A 6000-nucleotide genomic window follows, 5' to 3' on the forward strand; every position below is an offset into this window, starting at 1 on the left:
AAATTCCGATCATCCAGTAGAGGAAAGCTTGTTGCACGTATGCCCCTGTACGCGAGATAATCAAGTGGACAGCTTGATGAGAACATATTTTTCCATAGAATTGATAGGTACCAGTCCCATCGTCAAACCGCTCAGGTCAAAGGCAGACGAACGCGCATATACCATAATCCAGAATACAGTCAAATATAAACCATGCGAGAAGAAGTGGGAGACTGGCCTCTTATAGAGATACGACATAATTGATTTACCCGACTCCTTCCAAATTGCTTATCATCGACTTCAATGTCTTGAAAGAAAGATGGAAAAGTGCGCCGAGTTGAAAGAATTCGTCATTGAGAAAATGAATCACTACATCGACAAGGGGTACGCTCGAAAGCTTTCCGCCGACGAAGTCACTAAAGGATAACTTTAAAAAAAGTTTATTGGAGCATTGTAAAACCCTTCCAATAAGATAAAGTTTTTTTTTTATTTTATTTTTTACATGACATACCGATACTCGAGCGCGAAAAGGGAATGGTAATACTGGTAGCAGCAAAATACAATGCACGCGGCCCTACGGAAAAGAAAATCAGTCGACACCTGTAACTCCAGATAGTTCCAACAACAAATTTCGCTGGAATTCGGTATTTTCAGCCTATATTTACTGTTGCTGATCGGGATCACTCGCATTCCGACAGCATTAACATAACAATAAAATTATATGATGTGTAACCAAAATAAGGTCAAATAAAAGTTGGAGCAGGGTGGATTGGAAAGACGTCCTTTTCAACCTCCCAATATATTTTGAGATGTGCTGATCGGAATCTTCATGCGTTCCGACAACGTCTTTACTAAACAAAGTTGACGGGTGATTGGGTACACTTTATTTTCAATTTCCAACATCCAAAGACATGTTTAGCTATGTGTATATCGGAGACCAATACATTCCGACAGCTTAAAATACAAATATAATTGAAAAATATAACTTCCAAATTTTGTTGCCTTAAGCTGGGAGCCCTGGAGGATTGGAAACGCGTCCTTTCCAACCTTCCTTAAATGACTGGCTCCCAGACTCGTCCGTTTGTTACGCCAGTAAATATGTTGATCGGAATCACAGGGCATTCTAACAGCATATTCAATAGAAATAAATGATATAATAATGAATTGTACTTAGTAGTTTAAGTTTTAGGCCTAAACAGCCGTAATAATAAATAAAATAAAATTAAATTAAAATTAAACCCTGAACACGGGGGGTGCTAAACTAAATCGCTGCCGTTTTTTCAAATTTTTGGTAAATAAAGACTAGAAAAGTTAAATATAAATATACATCAGATGAAAGGTATTTTTAAGAGTTATTTTTCGATTCTGCACTTGTTCCGTTTTTTAGATGTGGCAGCACAGATTTGTAATGTCATAAAATCTATATACGTATACACATATAAAAGTTGTATAGAAATTTGCAAACTTTAACAACAAATAACTTTTAAATTATAAGTTTGCGCACTTTAAAATGTATATATTTGTGACCGGTAAACATCCCCTAAACTCGGGAGGTGCTAAACTAAATCGCTGCCAAAGCGACAATAGTACCGACGTTTTCTGCGAATAACTTTTAAACGAGATAAAACATATAGCTTCTGCTTTCGGATCCTGAATCTTGACGATAACACGCGTCTTTTAATACTGCATGCGACCCGAATTCTAGGCGCAGGACTTAAGTTGGAAAGTTACTAAATTTGGATATTTAAACTCTTATATTTCACAAACTAAGGGTTTCTTAGAGCTGCGGATGCCATTTTGGTGATTTTTAGGAGCCCCTCTTCAATTACAAATCAAAAAAAGTGTGAAAATCCAACCGTTTTTGCGTAGAACACCTTTCTACGTTGGCGGCCTTCGGCCGCGCGGTAATTCCTTACGACAGCATGACACTCCTAATATTCGTCCAATCGTCCATATCGAGAGGGGTATCAAACGACGCGACTTGACATCGGTATTAATAATCCGAAGGCGGAGAATAAAAATTTTAACTCGTTCGAAAGATGTTAACGAAAAACCGAAAAAAACCCGTGGGTACCTCCGAAACCGGGGGTGGTATACATAGTATTTTTCCGCAGAACACCTTTCTGCGTTGGCGGCCTTCGTCCGCGCCATCAAAAAATTACCCTGGGTAGGTCCAACATCGGTTTGGAGACCAAAACTATATCTGCACAAAACACTTATGTTCACAATTTTTTTGGGTAAAAGTCTAGTTGAGGGGTCTACTGCTAATACGCGTCAAAAAATATCGAGAGGTGTAAAAAGACGCGTATTAACATTGTTTACTATATAGTTTGGCAGCTTAAGTAGAGGTTATGTTGCGAATAGAGTGGAAGGCAGTGGACTAGGCAGTCGAATGTTATATAATGAAGAAATGGTGTTCGGAGTTTTTTCAAAGTTAAATAAAAAAATGATAAAAGCTTTAATATAAATAAAACTATTGTTTTAATAACAACAAAAACACCTTATATATTATATATACATAAATTCGTAAGGATTATCTCACTTTAAAATTTGAGTTAGATAATCTAAAGTTTTTTTTTTAAACTGAGTCGAGAACTGTGCGTGTGAATGTTCGAATTTTCACCGATCAGCTGTTAGTTGCGCTACTTGGTAAAATTTACATTGTGTATTAATCTCGAGATTAATAATCCGAAGGCGGAAAAGAAAAATTGGGTAGTAGTTCAGTTTAGGGGCCCCACCCTAAAGTTGGGCCAAAATCTTCGAGTGAGGTGTCAAAAGACGCGTATTAATCTCAAGAACAATAATCCGAAAGCGGAAAAAATCTTATCTCTGCCCGGAGATATTTGAGGTTGAAGTTGGCGATTTTCATGTGGTTATTGTTGTGTTGTATCCACAAAAAAAATTGTGCATCACCGTGGCGGTAGCCACGGATTCTTGATCTAGACATGAATACGCGTCTTTTGATACCTCACTAAAAAAGAAACGCCCAGTTTTAGGGTGGGGCCCCTAAACTGCACAATTACCAAAAATTGTATCTCTGTCCGGAGATATTTGCAGTTGAAGTTGGCGACTTTCATGTGGTTGTTGTGTTGGGTACCCACAAAAAAATTGTGAACATAATTGTTTTGTGCGGATAGTTTTGGCCTCCAAACCGGTGTTGGATCAACCAAGGGTAATTTTTTATAAGCGCGGCCAAAGGTCGCCAACGCAGAAAGGTGTTCTGCGCAAAAATACTATGGATACCACCCCCGGTTTCGGAGGTACCCGTGGTCATTCGGTAATAGTCTAGTTGAGGGGTCGACTGCTAATACACTACCTAAAATATCGAGAGAGGTGTCAAACGACGCGTATTAATCTCGAGAACAATAATCCGATGGCGGAAAAGAAAAATTTTATCTCTGTTCGGGGATATTTGCATTTGAAGTTGGCGATTTCCATGTGGTTGTTGTTGTGTTTGTACCCCCAAAAAAAATTGTGCATCACCGTGGCGGTAGCCACGTTTATACCACACACCCGGACTTGGCATGGCGTAGCCCAGGGTTATTTTTTATAATCGCGGCCGAAGGCCGCCAACGCAGAGGTTTTCTGCGCAATTATTAATACTGATGTCAAGACGCGTCGTTTGACACCTCTCTCGATATTTTTGGTAGCGTATTAGCAGTCGACCCCTCAACTAGACTATTACCGGTCATTTTGCGGTTTTTTGTCAATATCAATTGTCAATATAAAATAAAAATTAAAAAATAATATCTTTTGGACGAGTTCAAGACGCGTCATTTGACACCTCTCTCGATATTTTTGGTAGCGTATTAGCAGTCGACCCCACAACTAGACTATTACCCTAATTTTCCCCATTTTTTTATTTTACAGAAGTACTTACGTTTTTTGTTATAGACTTCATTTTATTTACTTTGCATTAAATTTTGTACTGTAAATTCTTGTGTAGTTGCAATACCAGTTAGCAATAAGAATGCTGTCTGCAATATCATACGTTCGGATGTACAAATTGAATTCATATTCATTTCATATGTGTATACAGAAACTTTGCGAAGCCACCACTCATAAGAGTTCTTAAATTTTTATGTACACCCAATTTTTAACTGACAGTGCCATCACCTTTGGATTAATTATAGAAATTCTTGTCTAATACACCACGCCAGTTTCGAATTCAAATTTTTTAACACAACTAGTATTTTATTTGAAAAAAAAAAACAAAAACTATCCTTTATTTACGAAAAGAACACCACATACACCACATTTAATCATCCCAATGTGGAAACATTCGACATAAAATTCAAACCACTTTTAACTATCCTAAATTTTCGATGATCACGTTTCTCAAATTCCAGTTATTAAAATAAGAAGACATGCATAAAATAGGTTTCTAAAGCTCCACTCATATACTTCAATTATACCGCTACTACAATTTTTCTAAAATAGAAAAAAAGGATGAGAAGAAAAAAGAGTTATCGTTTAACAGCAACAATCGATAGTCTCAGCTAGGGCTACACTTGCAATAAATATTGACGCATGCAATAAAAATTCAACCCTTATATAATTAATAAACATTCAATAAATGCTGACAGCTTAAAATATCATATATTATTATTATTATATTTATTTATTACGGTCTTAAAAACCTAGTTGATGTTAAGTAAACATTTGTTTCATTAAATATTAAGTGTTTTACAATATAAAAATAATTTCGTTTAAACTTATTAATATTTTCACAATCTTTTATCTCAGTAGGTAGTTCATTGTACATTTTGTACCCTGTGTATTCTAAAGTCTTCTTTGCGAGCTCTTTTCTTACTCTAGGCAGTCTTATATTATTGCAATATCTAGTTCCACAACTATGGATCTCGTGATTATATAATATTTTATTACTCAGGTAACTCGGTAGCATTCCTAATCTTACTTACTTACTTACTTACTTAATTGGCGCTTAACCGTCTAAACGGTTATGGCCGTCCAACAAGGCGCGCCAGTCGCTCCTTCGCTCCGCCAACCGGCGCCAATTGGTCACACCAAGGGAGTTTAAATCGTTTTCCACCTGGTCCTTCCAACGGAGTGGGGACCGCCCTCTACCTCTGCTTCCATAGGCGGGTTCCGATAGAAACACTTTCTTGGCCGGAGCATCATCTCTCATTCGCATAACATGGCCTAGCCAGCGCAGCCGCTGCGTTTTAATTCGCTGGACTATGTTGATGTCTGCGTATAGCTCGTACAGCTCATCATTAAATCTGCTTCGTTACTCGCCATCGCCAACGCGTAGAGGTCCATAAATCTTTCGAAGAACTTTTCTCTCGAACACTCCCAAAGCCACTTCATCTGCTGTTGTCATGGTCCATGCTTCTGCCCCATATAGCAGGACGGGTACGATAAGTGACTTGTAGAGTATGATTTTCGTTCGCCGAGAGAGGACTTTACTTTTCAATTGCCTACCTAGTCCAAAGTAGCATTTATTGGCAAGATTGATTCTTCGCTGGATTTCAGTGCTGATGTTGTTGCAAATGTTGATGTTGGTTCCCAAATAAACGAAGTCTTTTACTATTTCGAAATTATGGCTGCCAACAGTAGCGTGGTTGCCAAGGCGCATATGCGCTGACTCTTTGCTCGATGACAGCAGGTACTTCGTTTTGTCCTCATTCACCATCAAACCCATCTTTACCGCTTCTTTTTCCAGCTTGGAGTAAGCAGAACTAACAGCGCGGGTGTTTAGGCCGATGATATCAATGTCATCAGCATATGCCAGTAATTGCACGCTTTTATAGTATATTGTTCCAGTGCGGTTAAGTTCTGCAGCTAGTATAATTTTCTCCAGCATCAAATTAAAGAAATCGCACGATAGGGGGTCACCCTGTCTGAAACCTCGTTTAGTTTCGAACGGCTCGGAGAGGTCCTTCCCAATTCTGACTGAGCTGATGGTGTTGCTCAACGTCATTTTGCACAGCCGTATAAGTTTTGCGGGGAAACCAAATTCAGACATAGCGGCATATAGGCAGCTCCTTTTCGTGCTGT

The 6000-nt window shown here is 38.4% G+C and overlaps 1 protein-coding gene across 6 annotated transcripts in view; it reads right to left on the reverse strand.

Annotated features, from left to right (window-relative positions):
• Positions 1 to 4431, reverse strand: part of Ephrin (ephrin) — a 655394-nt gene extending 650963 nt beyond the window's left edge. For 3 of the 6 annotated variants that reach the window (XM_067758466.1, XM_067758469.1, XM_067758467.1), the window contains exon 1: positions 3860 to 4428. The gene's annotated coding sequence lies outside the window, so the exon portion shown is untranslated. Of the gene's footprint in view, positions 1 to 3859 lie in introns of all 6 variants that reach the window. The other 3 variants (XM_067758471.1, XM_067758470.1, XM_067758472.1) reach the window with 3 other exon arrangements.
• Positions 4432 to 6000: the final 1569 nt, after the last annotated feature.

The sequence above is a fragment of the Eurosta solidaginis genome, chromosome X (genome assembly GCF_040869045.1).
Source record: "Eurosta solidaginis isolate ZX-2024a chromosome X, ASM4086904v1, whole genome shotgun sequence".
In the NCBI taxonomy this organism is placed as follows: Eukaryota; Metazoa; Arthropoda; class Insecta; order Diptera; family Tephritidae; genus Eurosta; species Eurosta solidaginis.